Source organism: Saimiri boliviensis, chromosome 8 (genome assembly GCF_048565385.1).
Source record: "Saimiri boliviensis isolate mSaiBol1 chromosome 8, mSaiBol1.pri, whole genome shotgun sequence".
NCBI lineage: Eukaryota > Metazoa > Chordata > Mammalia > Primates > Cebidae > Saimiri > Saimiri boliviensis.
The window spans coordinates 95,261,101-95,281,789 of record NC_133456.1 but is presented as its reverse complement, the minus strand read 5'-3'; the positions used below and the strand labels follow the sequence as shown (position 1 = coordinate 95,281,789).

Sequence of the window (20,689 nt, the reverse complement as noted above, 5' to 3'; positions counted from 1 at the left end):
CCTCAGTTCCCCAAATCTGGGTACTTTTCCTGGAACTTCTAACAAGCTAAAAGTTTACTCTCTAGAACCCATGGCAGAGATTTCTTTCTACCAAGACAGGGCAGAGCAATGAGGTGGAAACAGCAGTGGAGAGAGTCAGGACTGTCAGATGTTGGTGAGGTTGTGGAGAAAAGAGAATGCTTACATACTGTTGGTGAGAATACAAATTATTAGTTCAGCCCCTGTGGAAAGCAGTATGGAGATTTCTCAAACAACTAAAAATATAATTGCCTTTTGACCAAGCAATCCCATATTGGGTATATGACAAATAAATAAATAAATAAATAGTTCTACCAAAAAGACACCTGAACTCATATATTTATTGAATTTCTATTTATAATAGCAAAGACATGGAATCAACCCAGGTGCTTAACAATGGCAGACTGGATAAAGAAAATGTGGTACACATAAACTATAGTGTACTACTCAGACATAAAATATAATAAAACCAAGTATTTTACAGCAACATGGGTGCAGCTAGAGGCCATTATCCTAAGCAAATTAATGCAAAAACAGAAAACCAAATACTGCACATTCTCTCTTATAGATGAGAGCTAAACATTGGGTACACAAAATATTGGGAACACAAAGATGAGAACAATGAACACCTCCAAAAGTGGGGAGGGAAGGGGTGAGCAAAGGTTGAAAAACTATCTATTAGGCACTATGTTCACTGCTTGGGAGACAGGAACATTAAAAAAAGAAGAAAGACAAGTGAGGAAACTATTACAGTGGGAGGAGTAGCTGAGAAGAGGAAGGAGTGCTAAGATATATGAATTTCAAAATGCTATTATAGGGTTTTGGAATTCCAGTATTGTTTCTATGTGCATTGACACATAATTTCCCAGCTAAAGCTAGCAATTATAAATTTCTCTATATTTCCCACCAGTCATCAACAATTTCCTAAAAATAAAGCAAACTAAGAATTTAATTTAAATTTACAAAATGATATGCATGCATAACATCAGCTGACACTTTCCGTCACATATCTGACCATAAATTTATAATTCTGTTTAAATTGCTATGAAAATAGAGTAGGCATTCATGCATATTTAAGTCTTCTAGTGTTTTCAGAGGTACAGTTGTTTTTTATTTTTATTTTTTATTTTTTATTTTTATCAGGGACCTGTAAACTACAGCCACAGGCCAAGTCCATCCCCTCTGTTTTTTAGAGTTTTATTGTTGCACAGCTATAATCGTTTACATATTGTCTTGACTGTTTTTACCCTTACATTATTGCATACTTGCGACAGAGGGTATGGCCTGTAAAACACTAAATATTTATTATCTAGCCCTTTATAGGAAAAGTTTGTTGACCCCAGTTCAGTACTATCGATTTCAATAAAACAACATCAGCTTTTTGTAGTTTGGAAATGCTAGAACGACTTCTAAGGGGAAATAAAAGGTAGTCTACAGTGATAGAAAAATGCTCATACTGGTAAGTCAAGATCAATGCACTGATGGAAATTAAAGCCATTGATTGCAGGGAAATTGTAAATAAGCAAGATGTTTATTAAAAACCAACAAGAGCATAACTATGTTTTTATTTTAATATTGGGAATAGAGCATATTAGACGTGCATAAAGAGTTTACTGCTTTGGGGCTCTCAAATACTTGGCTGTGGGTTGATGAGAAAGGAATAAATTTGCTTTTTTGATCTATTTCTGTACATGAAAGGAATAGAAATTATCTAAAAAATATTATCTAAAATAAAATCATCCCTTTAAAGTGATACTTAAAAGTGAAAACATATTTGCATTACAATAAAATTTTAAACACTAGTTTTCAGTATATATTATGAAGTACATGTGTTCAATTTACTTTGCTTCAATTTGGCTAGGAAAGGTCAAGTTTTTTTGTTTGTTTGTTTGACTTTTTAACAGTCGTTCTTATTTGTGATGTGGATGAGACGGTTAGAGGCGGTCTTTAAAATGATAGGATGTCTGCTAAGATATCATTTATGTCCCTTTGTGTTAGTTAACTTCAGTTAGGGTTGGGGGAAATTTGATTGGGATATTATGTTTGATTTCTCCTTGTAGCTCACCAGGGACAGAATCCCAATGCCTTCTTTGTCAGACACTAAAGCAGGAAGAATGTGAGTCATTTCCTCCGGGTTCCCTGATCCTTCACTCTGATGAGTCTCTATCTCAAACTTATCTTTGTGTCTCTGGTTCGATGAGAAGGAAAATAAAGCTACTCTAACCTAAAATTACTAAGCCCCCAAATTATATCTGTTCTTCACTACCTGTAGTCTACTTAGATTTCTTTCAAGTTAGTTCTTCCTTCTTCCTTACCTCTTTGGCCATTTTGAGTTCATTTTAATGCTTTTTTAAATGAGTAAAACTAATCTTACTCAATTCTCCATATTTATTTATTTATTTATTTGCATCTTAACTTTCATTTACAATTGAGTGATGCATTTTTGAGTGAGATCTGAAAGATTTGTGCAAGACATACCTCCCAGTTTTACCACAGCAGATTGTTTAAGTGTAGGAGACTTTGTCAGGTGTACTATTTTGTCGCCATCAATTTGCTTTTATCTGAAAAGACAGTTCAGCACAGTGGTTAGGAACTCTGAGGACAGTATTCAAATCCAGGCTCAGGACACTTATACTTGCTGCACAAAGTTCCTCACTCTCCCCTTTCCTAAATATTCACATCTGCAAAGTGGGGCTAATAACAGTACCTATCTCATTTACCTATTTTGAGAAGTACAAAAGGTAATAGATATAAAAGGCTTAGAGCAATGTCTGGTCAGGTATAAGTGTTTATTACCGCTAGGACTTACTGTTAAGATCATGGATGCACACTCTGGTCATTATTTCTCCCAAAGTCATTGGGACCTCTTTTCCCTACTGGGGAGAGGGACCCTCATGTTGGGTACTGATGTGGGATGGGAAGGCAAATCCCTTTTCTAATACTAAGATCGTTACCCAGTTCTTTCCTTTGGTGTGTAAGGAGATACAAATTGGTTGGCTTCTGGGATCCCTTCACTTATTGAAGAGGAAGCTTAAGAAGAAATCCTCTGCTCTGAACCATTCTCCTGCCAGATGCCTTTGAAGGCAATGGAGACTGTGATGGTTGAAGCTGCTGCAGCCATCTTGTGACAAACAGGGAAAATAAAAAATAATCATAGACATGCCAGTTATTGTCATTTGGAACTGAAACAACCCAGCAAATACTGTCTTGTAGACTTCTTGTCATGCAAGGAAGTAACTTCCTATTTGTTTAGGAATTTAGGTCAATTTTAGTCACAATTTTCTCTTCATGATAGATAAAAATATTCCTGTTGTACAGAATCATCTCTTCTACATAGCAACATCTGCTTTTTGAATGCATACATCTCTCCAAGGGTACATTCAACCACTGGATGATAAATATGTGAGTTGGCATTTCTGAAGTATATATCTAATAATAAATATTTTCAGCAGTGGTTTCTAAGTGTCACTTTAAAATAACACAGAATATGATTTTTTTAAAAAAGAAATTCAAGTGTTTCAGTGACTGGATAACAAAATATTTCAAAGCAAAGTTGTTGTCCTTCTCAAGGTTGGGTCTTGGAACAAGTATCCACGTATCCAGAGGTTGGCTCTACCGGTCAAGAAATATTCATGCGCCAGGTTAGCATGGGTCCACCTGGGTGTCCTTGTTTGCACTATAAAAAAAAAAATCCAAATGGAATCTTTAATTGATTTGCATATGTTCCTAAAACAGTTTTTAGGCAGGGAGTGGTAGCTCACACCTATAATCCCAGCACTTTGGGAGGCAAGGTGAGAAGATCATTTGAGCTTAGGAGTTTGAGATTGCCCTGGGCAACATGGTGAAACCCCATCTCTACAAAACAAAACAAAACAAAAAACAAAAATAGCCGGGTACAGTGGCATGTGCCTGTGGTCCCAGCTACTTGGGAGGCTGAGGCAGGAGAATCGCTTGAGCCCAGGAGATGCAGGTTGCAGTGAGCTGAGATCATGCCATTGCACCACAGCTTGGGTAACAGGAGTAAAACCCCATCTCAAAAAAAAAAATCTTTTAAATATAAAAAGCAAGTTAATATACTTTTTTAACTGGCAACATTTATGAACTACATTGAACATCACAGAAATTGAAAAAAATTAAAATGAGATGTTTATTTATTCACTTTTAAATGAAGAAAAAATAAACATTTCCAGTTTTCTTGATGGTCCAGAGACGAGATGCATCATGTAAAATATATGTTTGTAAAATATGCATAATTTCTCCTTGTCTTCCCTGGAAGGCTGAGTAAGGACCTGGAGAAGAATCAGACATATTCCTCAATTTCCTCCATGGGATTTTAGTAAGTCCTGCTATTAATTAAATTTTAAGGAGTTTACATTTAGAAGATAACTGAATTAAACTAAGTTAATTACAATCTTTAAAATTATGTAAATAACACGAGTATTATCTCATTACAAAAAAGACAAAAAAAAAACACCTACAAACATTCTTGGGCCAGGCTTAGTGTCTCATGTCTGTAATTCTAGGACTTAGGGAGGCCGAGGCGAGATCACCTGAACCCTGGAGTTTGAGACCAGCCTAAGCAACATGGCAAGACCTGTCTCTATATTTTAAAAAAAGTCCTTCTCATTTCCTTCCACTCTCAGTTCCAATCTATTCTACAAAAATAGCAATATTTACTGCCATATTAATGAGTAGGCATCAGATTTTTTTTTCCTACGATGGTACACGTTTACATGTGTACTGAGTAGGAAAAATGTATATAGGCATGCGTGTGTGTGCGTGTGTGTGTGTGTGTGTGTGTGTGTGTGTGTGTGTGTGTTGAGTGGCTATTTACATAAATAACCCCCATATTCTCTATGTATTTTATTTTGTAAGTGTTTTTGTGGCTTTTTTTCAAGTAACAATATAGCTTAAATATTTTATCAGTGGATATAGATAAAATTAAATCATTTTGAAGGTCAGCACCATGATGTGCTGTCATATACTAAATTCTTGAAACATTCTGCATTCTTGCCTGTTACAATAGTTGCAATAGACCAACAATCTCTACTCATATTAAATTAAGAAAATTTTCTTAATTTGACGTTGGAGACCCATCCTCTATCGTCTTTGAAATTCTCCTTAACTCTGTATCAGAAATATCTTTCTCTCTATGTGCAGTAGTCTTCTCTTGGAGTTTCTGAAGTATACATTTAATGCTAGAAGTTCTTAATGTTTCTAAATCCTTCCTTCTGTGATTTCAAGTGTTTCCTTCTTGCAAACACATGGTAGGAATGAACTCTTCAGGTTTTTTGAACTGAGATATGGCTGTAGAACTTGCTTTGGCCAATCATTTCTGGCAAACACTTTACAAGACAATGGTGACCTTCCACATTCTCTGCCTCGTGCCAAATGATCCTAGAAGCATGTGCTGAGATGGAGCCTTCATTAACCTAGGTCACTAAGTGACAATGATAAACAAAGTACTAGCAAAACTTTATTAAATTTGTAGCTTGGTAGGTAAATAAATGTTTGTTGTTCTAAACTACTGAGTGTCAGGATTATTTGTTATTTCAGCATAACCTAGTTAAGCTTCACTGATGCCACTACACATTCTTTGGTTTCCAACTTTACTTACTATCATAAGAAAACTTCTTAATTTAACTGTCTATACTGTATTTACTTTTTCAATTTTATCTTTTCCCCATGACAGCTATTCTTCAATTCCCACTACTGCTCTAAAATTGCTTCTAATAGCGCTAATACCATTCATGTTTCTAAATTCAATGGTTAGTTCTCAGTCTCTGGCTTGACTTCTCAGGAGCATTCACCATGGTAAAAATTATTTTCTTTTCTTGCCTTCCAGAATACCACATGCTGATGGTCTTCCTCTTATCCACTAACAATATCATTTGAACCATCTAGGCTTATCTCACACAATAGCCCCAAGTGAACATTAAAAAATATTAACTGTACCATATTGCTTTCCCATTCAAAGTTTTCCAAAGTATCTATAGCATATTAACACCTATGCTCTCTATGCTCTTTATTCTGTCCTAAAACTTCTGCATGATTTCGCATCCACCCACTAATATGTCTTCATTTCATTCCACTCCCCTCCCTACACTCCAGCCACACATACCTTCCTTCTCTTTCAAATATGCCAAGATAGCAACCAGATTAAAGTCTTTGTACTAGTTTGTCCCTCTGCTTGGAATGATTTTAATGCATCTATTTCTATAGCTGGTGCGGTATGTGGTTTTTAAAGAAGGCTTCATATCCTGTTATTTTCATGACTGCTTTAAAAACTGCATACCATACTAGCTATGGAACGTGAGCTTGGAAGTAGATCCTTCCTCAGTTGATCCTGGAGATGAGATTGCAGCCTTGCCAATGTCTTGATTCTAGCCTGTCATAGACCATGAAACAGAGAACACAGATAAATCATGCCTGGATTTCAGATCCACACAAACATTGAGATAATATATACATGTGTTGTTTTAACCTTCTAAGTTTTAGCTTAAACTTATTGAGGCCAAACTCAGATTTATTACTCAGATTAGATAACTAATATCATTGGCTTCTTCTCATGCGGGTATCTACCTAAATATCACATAATTAGAAATGCTCTCCTCTACAACTCAACATAAAATTGCTGCTTCAGCCTCACTAACAAATACCTCAATTTGCTTTCTTTATAGCTTGTTGCTGTCTTATGACAAAAACTGCTAGTGGTAACCAAATAGCTCTTCTCTTCTGCTTCCTTATGAATAGGGCTGCTGGACACATGACTTAAACACTTAAATTAGATGAAAATAATATTAATATTAAACTCACATAGTTATTGTGAAGAAAAATAAGAATGCATGCAAGGTTCCTGGTACATAGTAAAGGACTTGATAAATGTTTGTTATCACTTGTGTATTTTTTCCATTATTTATACTGTAGCACTACCAGTTTCATTTGTTTTGGGACAAATAATTTTGAGTTCCTCTTGCTGCCAGATGACTGTCTTTGTGGACAGAATTCATTTATGGTACCATAATGTCATAGACTTTTAGATCTAAAGGGGACATATAACAATCAACTGAAGTTAATATTCAGCAGCCATTTATTGAGCAGCTATTCAGGATTTGACTAGGAGTTAGATAAAGACTCCAAGTGGAAGAGGACATAAGTTAAAAGATACGCATTCTGCTTTAAAAATACTGTAAATGAACTTAAAAGGTTGACAAGTGCAGCCTCACCTCTACACCCCCATAACCATTAGAGCCAACTGCCAATAGGAGGATGTGTGCTTCCAGGCCCAGATGGGCCAGGCCACTTGACAATGGCCACTCTGTGGCTGTCCGCTGCTCATGTTCCCCATGGCTGTGGGCCAGCAGCGTCAAACACTGTCCTTATGGATGCTGAGCACCTCAAACAAGAGATGACGTCAGCTTGCACAGAAAAAGGTCTGGCTAGGCCTTGCAACCAGATGGTTGGCTGCAGGCCCAGCTACATTTTTTTCTCTATTTAATTTCTGGTCTGAAAGTTACTGTTTCCAGTGGTGACCTGGGGACTGTAAATTTTGAGGCTTGTTGATGAGTTCTGAAAAGTGCTGTGTGGTAGATATTATGAAATGCATTGAGCACTTAAGTCCCAGACAGAGTGGTATTTTATAACATTATCTCATTTAATTCTTGTACTAAATTTCTGATATAGGTGTTATTGTTATATCTACTTCACAGATAAGAAAATTGAAATTTGGAGACATAAAGGAAAAAGATTTAAAAACAATCCCTTGAAGGGAAGCTATGAGAATGTTGTGAATATTTTCATTCTTAATAAAGTATAATTTAATATATAGATTTTTTTTGTCCCTTAGAGCTGGTTGGTAAAATATAAGTTAGAAACCAAATCTGATAAAATCGCCACTGGTATTTGACCAATCATGTAAAAATGTTATGTAACATGTGGTAGCATATAGTAGATACACATCAACACTGTAAATAGAATAGAAATGTTCTTTTTACTATTTAATCATTTAATGCAAAGCCAATACTTTTGATTAATTAAAGGTGGGTCTACAGACTGAAGTTTCTTATTGCTCTTTCATCATTAATAAGTACTCATGTTGCATCATCTAAGATTTCTTATTTCCTTACAGAAGCAAAATTCATTTAAGTCTTTGTTTCCTTACTGAAGTAAACTCCTTTTTACATTTTTATGATTGTTTTCTCTAATTGTTTAAAATTTTCATATACCTAAAGCTACAATTTAAGCCAAATGCCTTTTATGACTTGTTTCCTGGAATATACACATAACTTCAGTTTCTCAATGAATAGAAGAAAGTTTAAAGTTTAACATTCAATTGTAATAAATAGGTTTGGAAACAAATGCAACTTACTCTTAGAAATGGCACAGATGGCAACTTATCAGCAACATGACTTAAAGGAGGTTGGTGCAGAGGGCATACCTCAGGCCACTTTTGACTCATCCTTGAGATCACATTTCTTTCTATTGACATCAGCATCACTTGAAACAGAGTTTTGGATTTTTCTTTTTATTTTTTCCCCTTTTTTCTGTTCTTTTCATGAGTTTGAGTAAGATTGTCTTTTTTTAAAAAATTAAACTTTAAGTTCTGGGTTATAAGAACTTACCCTTTTCTATGTAAATCATAGCATTACGTATTGCCAACAGTAGTCATTTGTCTGGGGGCCGAGGGGATGAGTCTAATGAATACAAATATTAAATATTAGTGTTTAAAGCTATCATACATTGGAAATCTTATAGTATTGCACAGTTTTGTGTCCTGTGAATAATCCTTATTGGAGAACCACACATTGAAAAATTTTTAAATGCTCTTGTTCCTCTGCTGACTGGCTACTCAATTTGATGGATCTTATTAAGTTACGTTCAGCCAATCAATATCACACAAGAGAATAAACCACTTACATTTGGATCTTTCCTCTTGGGGAATCTTCAAAGAATACATCTTTTTCAATGAAAGAGCCAGGAAGAGTAGTTTCTACATGAGAGAAGAGACGTACTGTGCATTAAAGAGAAATGAAATAAAATGCTTTAATGAAGAAACACTGAACATTGTGGGTCATGAAACTGATAAACATCTTGAAGTTGGAATTGCGATTTTGATTTATGAGTCAACAGTACCCAGAGGAAATGGCCTGTGGCTTGTGACACACTTTCCTCAAGAGACATCAACATGTGTTTGTATTAATTTGTCTTAATAGTCTCTTGCCACTAGAAACTGTTTGTGGGAGTAGAAAACACTTTACCTGTGTCAACCATGTGTGCCTCTCTCCTGCACCCCCAATCTTTTTTAGGCAAACCAGAATGAGATAGCTTCAGTTTTACAGTGATTACTAGACACTGAACAATTGAGAAAATAAAAAACAGTTCATAATTGGATTAACGTTTTAAATAGAGCATCTTTAAGGCTCTTGAAGTTTTAATTGATACATTTTAGCGATCTTTTGGCAGTTATTTTCATTTAAGTTATATTGTTGAAATGCCCATTTCACAGATTGCAAAACATGTCTCATGGTTGGACCATGAACACAAAGAGGTATTATGAATATTGGATTATCTTAGAGTTAGTTTTCTTGGCCTTTACTGCAAAGCCTATTTACAAATATTTGTCTAAGTCATAATATTGTAGATCTATGATGAACACATGATTTTGACTGCTTTTTAGCCAAGTTACTAAATTGTAAACATCAATACTACAGTTCTACCTTTATATAAAAGCTCATTAGAGGGGCATAGAAACTGCTAAACTAGGTGGGTCAAATTTCAACTCTTTGCTAAAGTCAGTGTCAGAAAATATTACCAGTGGAGAGTGACATAACCAAAGAACAGCAAAAACAAGGAAGGTGCAAAAGGCTAAAATCTGGATTTTTAATATGTTCTACAATGAAGCAGTGAAAAATCTATAATTAACCTTATATTTTATCCTGGCAAATAAGCCATATCCCATGTTAAAACAAAACAGAACAAAACACAAAGTGAATGAAAACAACACTCAAAGATCTCACGATATTATTTTTCAAGTAGTTGAAAAACCACCCTTCAAGTGTCTTGAGCAATAAATGGATACATTATAATAAGATTATGCCCTTATCCAAGTGAATATAAAGGGCATATTCCATGTATGTTGCACCAACTTTTTTCTCCTAAGAGGTGGTCATTCCTTGCATCTATCCTCTTTCCGATTTTGGGTTCATCCTCAGGCAAGTAGCAAGATGATTGCAGAAGTTTCAGACATTACTTCCAAGGAGAAAACCATTAAAAGGCAGGAAGAGATGTGGGGTTTTGCATGTGTTCCTTTATGTGGGTGAGAAAGCATTATACACAAGCCCTCCAACAGTCTTTTTTTTCTATTTCATTGGCCAGAATTAGACCATATATTTACTCTTTAATCAGTTGTTGACAGTAGAAATTGGGTTCCAAAAGTTGCATTAGATAAATCAGGAGTGATCTGTGACCCAAAGATGTTGCCATATTCACATGGAGGGGGATCAATGTGCAGGGAGCAGGTGAACATGCAGAAAATAATGTGAACCTGTGGATAACTGAGGGCCCACTTTTTTATTCCATTTTATGTAAGTGACTTGAGCTTCCATGTATTGCTGGTATTTATGAGGGATTCTAGAACAAATCTCTAGTGAATATACAAGGCCTATTGTAAGTTTTACGTATTCTTCAAGCGATTTAATTGTTGGCTTTCCAGCTTTCTTTTCTAGTGTGAAGTCTTCTTTAAGTATCAGAGAAAATTAAAATGATTGGCTTAGAATAGACTCCAGTTCACAGGAACTACAGTATAAGCAATGAACTGGTTTCTCACAATTCTATTGCTAAACAGGAGAAGCTGCATGCACTAAATTAGTCTAACTTATTCATGATCTGCAGGATTTCTTCAGAACTACTCTCTTAAAGACCTAACTAACTGGCTCTGAGGATAATGATTTCATTCTCAAACGTTATCACCAATTTCTAACGTTTGAAGGCTCTCTTCAGTAATTTATCAATAGAAACCAAACAAAGATGCATAGATTTTAGTGGTAGGGATTTCTGAGGAACGGAGAAGGCATTACGTACTGGGTGGTTCAACAAAATTGGGAAGGATTTAAACTGTCTTGTAAAGAACGTTTACATATTAATATTACATCACACGTTATAGCTTGGAACTAGGTTCCCTGAGACAAATCCTGTCTGTTTTAGTGTTTATATTTTGTGATATATTTATATTCATATTAGAAAAAATTACATGCATTCACTAATGCCAAAATTTCATAATGCAGGTCTGAATTAAATGCCACTATCCTAGTTCACATTATGAGATACTATACAATGGTAGATGTTTGGCCCATTTTTGTTGTAGATATTTATTCTCATTCAACAAATACCAATTGAAATGGATTAAACTTTTTATGATAATACATCAATCATCATTTATTTAAAAATAATAAGACATCAGTATATGTGCCAGTCAGGATAGACTCACGGTAACAGTTGGCTGTATTTCTGTCTTGTTTGACTTGAAAGTAATGAAACATTATAGCTACATTTGGACTTCCTTTTGTGTCTTTCTACCATTCCCATTTGCCTCCATTTCTAGAAGAAATCACTCGTGAGACTTTGGTATGAATCCTTTCTGGTCATTTAAAATATATTTAATTGAAAATATTTCACACAAATTTCTTAATGAACAAATTATGGTCTGTGTTTGGTTGATTGTTTTAATGACAGTGCAGCTGTCATGAGAATGCGCCTCATAGATTTCCTCCTACAAGGAGAGTAATTGACCAAGAGGTTCAAGTGCTGCACTTTGAAATTCATTGTGGTGTTTGTGCCAAGGCCAAGTCTGTCACCAGATGCTTCCTGCCAATTAATGAGTGCTAAGAAGACACTAAAACAGCCTTGCTCTTGAGACATGTCTGCGAATTTTGTCTCAAGGACTTCGCATTGACTTTCTTGAATCTTCCTTAGACAAGCAGGGAGTATAAGTATCTTCCACTCAAAATTCTCTCCCTCCTGCACAGTGTCAGACTAGCATTACAATCTGATGACTTTCCCAGTTTTTGTCAACTCCCTTTTAATTTCCCTTCGTATGGACATTTCCTCTTATAAAATCCTTGGATGTTTTATTCTCTCTTGGTGACTGCTTCTTGCGTAACCAGTACTAACAGAGTTGGTCTCATACTAGGGGAAGCCTACTCCAATCAAATGAGTTATTATATTAATTTTTTTGCTATCTAGTAAATTCTATATAGATGTACTTCATTTTTTAAAATTGACCTACAGGATCCAGTTTTATCAATATATCACAGCTGACTCATCTATTCCCTTATTGATGGGTTTTCATCTTGTTTTGATTTTCTTGCTATTATACAAGATGCTTCAATGAATACACTGTGCATGTCATATTGTGCACATGAACAAGAGTAATTCTAATTATAAACCTAGAATTGGAATTATTGGATCAGGGTATATAATACACGACCAATTTTCCTATATACAACTATGTTTCTTAATATAAGAAAATTAGATAGAAGGAATTTATATTTCCGCTGGTAGAGTATGGATTACTCCTCCTCTGTATTTTTGCCAACACTTAATACTATGAGATTGTTTAATTTCCTGATGTTCTCATTTAATGCTTTAGTATACATTTCTCTTATTCTAATGAGTTGAACATCTTTTCATATGTTTACTGAAATTTCTCAGTTCCTATGATGCCCCGTGTACTGTTATTTATGAATTTATAAACTTAAATTGTAATATGGCTGAGCGTTTTGTACAGAATGAAATTAATTTTGCATAACCATGGGGAAACCATCATACACCATCTATTTAAAGACTTTCAACTAACTAATTTTTACTAATACCCTGTGAGTGTCTTTTAATATACAAGAATTCTAAGCTCTAACAAATAGTCCTGTAAAGTAGTTCTCTCTATTTAGTAATCCTCAATATTTAAAATTCCTATATTCATATTTATAATCACATGCTGGTAAGCTCTTTCAAGCAATTTGTTTTCTTCTTAGAGTTTAAATATTTTTTTCATTGTGCTTTAAATTTATATATTTAATATGCCTATTCTAAATGTGAGGTCACCAAAACCATGTCTAGAAGTTTTCATTTGTTCAAAGATAGGATTTCTACAGAGATACCTTCTTTACATTTTTATTATTTCTCAGTTGTTTTTGTTGTAATTTCCAAATAACATAGTAAAGAAGAAACTATTTTGATGCTTAATTGCAACTGGACTACATCCCAGATATATTGATATGTCAGTGAGGGCACTTTTATATAACCAAGCCCACTTGAGCCAATTTAAAGAAAATGGGGGAAATATGACATATTCATTATATATCATGTAAACAAAAGATAGGAATGCATTAGAAACCTAAACTGAAGGAATCAAATGCTAAAGGGACACTCTTTCTGCCTTTGATGTCTGTTTATTTCCTTGAATCTGTCTCATTTTTAATCCTGGTAACAAGAACATTCTTTTTGCAAGACCACATGTTGGAAATGTAGCTTCTGAGTTTTTCTGTTGTTTGCCCACCCACCTGGAGAACAACTGTACTGACTTTCCATCTTTCAGTTTCCAGGGAAGAAATTTCAATAGCTCATCTTGGGTTAGCTGCCCACTCCCAGTCAGTAGACTGTAATATGATAGAGATGTTTTACATAGACATGGCTGCTTCATATGTACCAACATGGGATCAAGAATACCAGTCACAGACTAGAGTGGGAATTGTTCCCATACATAAGGTAGGGCTTGATGATCAGTGTAATAGATGTTCCTTTATAGCTGGTGAATGTGGGATAATAAGATTTTACTAAACATGGACTTTGCATTCAGCATTTAGCTTGATCTTTGAGTGAGGGGACTGGAACTTGAGGCTATTGATACTTCCAGCGGTTAATATGAAAGTATCATATAATTTCTGCTATACATCAGGCAGTATGGCTGACTCTTTATATGTTACCTCATTAAACACGATAAACCAAAGGGTGGCATTGTAATACTCTGTGGCAGCCCTGGACATGCACTGCTCAGATTGCCCTTCCAGAAAACCAGCAGCAGGCAGCATTGCTGATTGACAACTTCTAGTTGCTACCCCCTTTGAATTCACTCCTGTGTTCATATCAGCCCGTCTTTTCCTTGCAAGACATGGCTGCTGGCTCTCAGCCACAGACTAAGCCCAGCAGGGACCCTGGAATTGGATGATTCCTGCCTTCTGCAGAGTTCTTTCAACGGACAAGTTTAGCTCAGGGATTCCCCATCAGCTGTAAGACTTTTTCTTTTAGTATTGCACTGTGATCTAAGCTCTTCATACATAATTCTTCTGTTTCTTCTTTCACAGATGCCAGACCTCCATTGCAGTCTGAAGTTTCTACTTACTTTTGTTCTACCTCCCTTTATCTTTCACAGGTGTCTTTTTCTTTCTTTTATTTTCTTTTTCTCTTCGTTTTCTTTTCCCTCCTTCCTTCCTTCCCTCCCTCCCTCCTTCCTTCCTTCCTCTCTCTTGCTTTCTTGCTTTTCTTTCCTTCCCTCCCTTCCTCCTTCCCTCCTTTCTTCCTTCCTCTCTCCTTCCTTCCTTTCTCCCTTCCCTTCCCTTCCTCCTTCCCTTCCCCCTTCCCTTCCCTTCCTCCCCTTCTTCCTTTCATCTTGCTCTGTCATCCAGGCTGGAATGCAGTGGTATGATCTTGTCACATTGCTACCTCTGCCTCCTGGGTTCAAGTGATTCTCCTGCCTTAGCCTCCCTAGTAGCTGGTATTATGGGTGCATGCCACCATATCCAGCTGATTTTGGTATTTTTGGTAGAGGCAGGGTTTCAGCATGTTGGCCAGGCTAGTCTCGAACAGTCCTGACCTCAGATGACCTGCCTGACTCGGCCTTCCAAAGTGCTGGGATTACAGAAGTGAGCCACCACTCCCGGCCAACAGGTGTTTTTCTTCATAAACATTTTGCATATTTAATTCTGTTTTTGTGTCTGCTTCTTAGAAGACCAAAACTGACACATACCTATTTTATTATTTGTTGAGAAACTAAATAGCTTTCCCAAGGTTATACATATACATACATATATATATATATATATATATATATATATATATATATATATATGGTTAGTAAATGCTAAGTGCCAAAATTAAACATAGGTCTTTCTGACATGAAAGTTTACATTCTTTCCACTGTATCATGATGCTTTCCACTATATATTTACATTTTAGGAGAATGTAATCATTAAGTTAATGTGCCAGGATTTAGAATGATGTATGGCACATAAAAAGCAATATGTAACTATTATTACTCTTTCAATTTTTGCCATTGTTCACATGTTGTAGAAAATTTAGAAAGCAGCTCAGCATAGCAACTTCTGGTAACCCTATGTGATGGATTTTTAAAACTGGACATTCATTCTTTCTCTCTTGCATTTACCCCTTTGCAATGTGACAGTGCATGCCATTTTATTTTAAAACCTTGGAATCGGGATTGGACATGTGACTTTATTTGGCCAAAGAGACACTGATAAACATGATACAAACAAAGTTTTTAAAAAGCACTTACATTTGGAGATTGTTTTCAAGTGGTCCTGTAGATCTTTCTACCACCTTGTATAAAAGTCCAAGCTAGCCCGCTTCAGAATAAAAGGTCCTATGGAATAGAGCAAAATTATTGATTCTAAAGACCTCTGCTAAATCAAACAGCCCCCATATCACCTGGTAAATTATTACAGATGCATGTGTCAGAATAGCCAAGATCCACAGAAAAATAATCCACCTGAGCCCAGACCAAATGACTGGACACAGAATTAGGGGATAAACAAATGGTGCCCTTTGAGGCTATAAGTTTTGAAGTGGTTTGTTATCCAGCAAAATTTAACTGTGATCATAGATGCAGAAAGAAAAATATTTGTAGTGGTCGCTCTTGGTTGCCTTTTCAGTGGCTATTTCTTCTCTCTTTCTTATTACCATTAGAGTAATTGGACCTATAGCTTCATGAAGCTTTCCCCAGTTGCAGCTGGGTAAATGTTGATTAGTATAAAGGTAATCATCATAATGTCATTTATTTTGCTAATGACTAAGCAGCAGGTATAATGCTGACAAATGAGTCACCTGGAAATTCTGGAGGGGCTTCTCAAGTTGCCCTCAAGTCAGAGACATGCCACACCCTGTCTTCGGACATTGTTCTATGACAATGTGATGCAGCCACCTTTAAGGTATGAAGGGAAAGGTGTGAGAATCACAAAGAATTTGAGGAGGATGCATGATATGACTGAGCCAAAGAATTTAACAACCCTTGAACCACCTACCCAAGACCTTCTGTTATGTGGGATAATGTATTGCCTACTATTTGAGAGGTATAAATTAGGGTTTTCTATAACTTGTAGCTGAGGGTATCATTTTAGACATAGTGGTTAAATTTAAGCTTCTTAGAATTTCAACAAACTTTTGAAATGAATACATAAATATTCATGTGAAAGAATGAAGTGTAACCACTAATAAATTTCACATTTCAAATTTTCTCTTCTCTCCTCCTCTTCTCCAAACCTACACAGAGCTTTATAAAAATATTAAGTAAGAAAAGTAGCACTTTTATTTCATACCAAGATAATATTCTCCAACTTTTCCAAGTATTATCATATATTTCAATTCTAAAAACCCAGCTGATTTTTAAAAAATGAATTTATTTAAACCGGAGGCTTATGTGCCACAAAATCAAATTACTAGAAGAGAATCTCACATGATAGCTTTAATTTTTGAGAGGAGGATTTGATCGCTTCACACAAAACCAGAAACTACAGACTAAGAATGGGATTTTCAAAATTGCTCATGAGGTGAGCCATCTAGATAGGGGAATAAAACATATTATTTTTAGAGCAAAGCTATATCCACTAGGAGGCACTGTTGCCTCATAGCATTCCAATAAAATCCCTTGTTTCTAAAGCGTGTTCATGAATTGTCCCTGCTAAATCAGGAAAGCCTCATCACACTTCCTTCAAGCAAGCATGCGTGTTGCTGTTTCTTTATTTCACTGCAACCCAGAAAGTGTCATCCTGTAAGACAGAAAAGAATGATACTGGAAAGCAGCTGACAGTCAATACGTTTGATTACTGGCAAACATTCTAATGCCTGATGAGAACACTACAGCTGAGGCCTGCCAATTATTTACATCTCCAAAGGATAAATGATTTCCCAAATGATGTCTAACCAACCAGGCACCCGGAGTGTTGCAGGAATGTTTCTAAATTGTGAATTTGAAGGTTAACTGTCTGAAAAGTGATGTTCATGTAGTTTTTGCCCTGGCAAACATTGACATGAGGCATCTAGACAACCTAAGTTTCTCCCTTGATATGACAGGGTTAATTATACACTCCTCAGGTAATCTCATTTGGCAGGAGAGACGCAACCAGCTGTAGATGGTGCTGACTCAGAAGGGAGATAGTTTCATAAGCAAATAATCACTCAGTGCTCAAAGCATGCCAGGACTTAGTCTCTATGATCAGAACTTCTGCCAAAGATGAGTGGGCCATCAAGGGCAAAGGCTTTGATGGGGAAAGACAGGGGTCTCTTCCACACAGCCACTGGTACCAGTGGTGTTGACGAATACCTGTAAGGACATGGAGTTAAATTTGGATATATTTCTTCTTTAATTTAGTAAATTAAATTAAACCTAGGTGTTGACAAGACAATGATGAGAATGCTAGCATGAGCTTAACTTTCAAGACAATTAGAAAATCTGAGGAATAATCCTGACGGCCCAAATCTCAGATTCCTGTTGGCCAGAATGTTCTCAACAGTAATATATATATTTTGCCATCTGCTTCCATACTGTCTTCCCAGCCACACCTTGCAGGATCAACTTCATGATATATTTTTGGCTTCATGCCTCATCCCTTACACACACACCCACACAGATACGTACACACCTCTTTCATCCAAGCTTCTTTCTGAACTAACTGTAATTTGCCACTGTTCTGCTCTTCTCTCAGCTTGTAATAAACTTACCTTCTTCTCCTCTGTCTACTTACCTTTAATTTCTACCTTTTTATTTCCACAACAACCATAACTTCATCTATAAAGCCTGTATTTATTTTTCTGAATTATTTTTAATTACCTAGGATTTAGTAAGACACACATTGATATAGACTTTTCATTAGGAACAAAACAGTTATCAGCTAAATAAATATTAGCTATTTTTGGTTGATTTTATCTTTTCTCTTATGTTTTCTATTATGCATCCTTTGTTACATAGTACATCTATAGGTTATGGTAGATTGCCTGCAAAAATGGCCACCAACACGTCTTCTTATCCCTGAATATCCAGATACTCCTTCCATCAAGTGGTGAGGTCTGTTTACTCTCCTCTTTATCCCCAAACTTGCTTAGGCACATAGAATGTACCCTTAGTAGTGTTTTAAAACTCCCTGGCCTAGGTCTTAAGGGGTCTAGAGGTTTTAGTTTGCACCCTCTTGGGATCCAGCTGCCATGTAAAGGCTTAGAGAATTATTACACACACAAAGAAAGATGGGGAGAGAGAGAAAAAAGAAGAAAGAGGGAGAGGACAGCCAGCACTGCCTTCCAGCTGCTCTAGCTGACACACGTGGGAGTGAGTGAACCATCCTGGATGTTCCAGTCCCAGCCAAGCTTCCAGCTGAATTCAGCTGCATATATTACTCAAATCAAATCCATGTGCAGCAGACATGATACATCACCATCAAGCCTGGCAAAATTTTGGACCTGTGAGGTAACAAACGGCAGTTGATTTAAAACCACTAAGTTCTAGAATGGCTAGATATACAACAGATAATTGAAACATCTACAATGTACAGCATGCAAACCCTTTGCAGGAGAACAGTATGTCTTACCCATTTGTAAATCTCCTAATGCCTGGATAAGTTTCATGACAATTTAATTTAATGTCAATGATGTCATTAAATTAACATCTCAAAGTGAAACAAATATGCTCACTGGCTACCTATAGCTCCTGTTCACCTTGGATCATTTGAACGATCTCTTTGAACCTGAATGATTGCTGCAGATATTGTTGGCATTTCTGCTTAGCTGGCATCTCACATTGTTCACATTTTAAATTTGCTCTGAAATGCAGATTTTTCAGCCTGATTTCAAGCCCAGTGTTAATTATTCTGTCCCAAGGGCATTCTCTTAAATAACCTCTTGTAATGATCCATTAATGTGGCCTGATCTGCCACAATCTTTTATGTTTCAAAAGAAATCTGAACTCTGGACCTTCACAGGTGGGATGACTAGGTCTAAAGGGACTAATCCACTTCACCATCCCAATTTCCCTAAGCCTTTGGATCCCTTCCTCTGCATTAAACCGAGGGAGATCGGGCATTTCCAACTCACTCATGGTGTGCCATCTTTTAATTTGTATTTCAGCTAACCAAGCAAATAAACTATTAGAACCTTTTTTAACTCCCTGAGCTGAAACCTGAAATTCAGAATCCCTATTTAGTGAACCCAAATCAATAAATTCAGCCTGATCCAACTCTATGTTTCTCCCACCATTATCCCATATCCTTAATATCAATTTCCATGATCGTTCTCCAGACTTCTCTTTATATAAATTAGTAAATTCAAGCAGTTCTTTTTAAGTGTAAAGTACCTCTTCATGGAACACACTATGAACCCCACCTCTAGGGGTCTACTGGGACTTTAGTCTAGTTATAAGTCTAGAAGCAAACAGGGGTGTTGGTGGTGAATCCTGAGGAGAACCAACATTATTTTGCCTGGCAACTGCCTCAGGGGAGGCCATCCCTGTTGCCTCAGGCAGCACAGGGTTTATCTCCTCAGCCAAAGGTAGAAAGGTTCATGGCAGCATGGGCCATGAGTGGGGATGCTGCTGCTACTGGGGATGGGGAAACTTTTTATTTCTGGCAAAATCAATGTTAATTGGCAGTGTCCCCAGCTTCATCAGGGTCCTCCCATGCAACCCCATTCCAAGTTGCAGGGTCCCATTCTTTTGCAATCAGTGCCCTCACTTTAACAGTAGACACCTGGTGAGGCTGTGCATACACCTTTTGATGCAAGTCAGCCACTTGCATGATAAGAGCTTGTGTCTGTTCTTCCACAATTTCAGCTCTTTCTTTACAGGAGGCAATACTCTCACTCACGGCAATCATAGCAGATTTGAAGCTCAGTATCTGCCTCTGAAGCCAGGAGATAGAATTCCTGAGTTCATCATTTTCTTTCACCACTTTATCCACTGAACTTAGGAGCAACCAACCAGCTTCATTATGTTCCTTGTTTCTCCGCATATGGTCAAAGGTATTATGTGTAGAGTTACTAAACTCCTTGCCTCTCATGAACAATGAATCAGGAGTGTCAAGTGCATTTACTTTGCATAACTCTCAGTGTTCTCCATATTATTAGAAGTAGATTCCTTAGCATGTTGGGGTCTAATTATATTAAGCAGTCAACTTCTGCCAGCTCCAGAAACCCCAAAACCAACAAAATAACTCCATCCTTAATATTCTGTTTCTCTAGAACCACTCCTGATACCAAAATCTATATTAGACACAGTTCTCTAGAGGAACACACCTAATAAAATACACACACACACACACGCACATTCACATATATATATATATATATATATATATATATACACTTTATTAGGTATGTGAAGAATGTATACATATATATTCAT

General features: G+C 36.4%; 1 long non-coding RNA gene across 1 annotated transcript; it reads right to left on the bottom strand.

The window, feature by feature from the left end:
- Nucleotides 1-8,642: 8,642 nt before the first annotated feature.
- Nucleotides 8,643-16,499, bottom strand: LOC141585275 (uncharacterized). Its single transcript, XR_012518675.1, has 4 exons — nt 16,132-16,499; nt 15,584-15,670; nt 8,935-9,007; nt 8,643-8,711 (listed from the first exon to the last, which is right to left on the bottom strand). It is a non-coding gene; the product is annotated as an uncharacterized LOC141585275 (long non-coding RNA).
- Nucleotides 16,500-20,689: the final 4,190 nt, after the last annotated feature.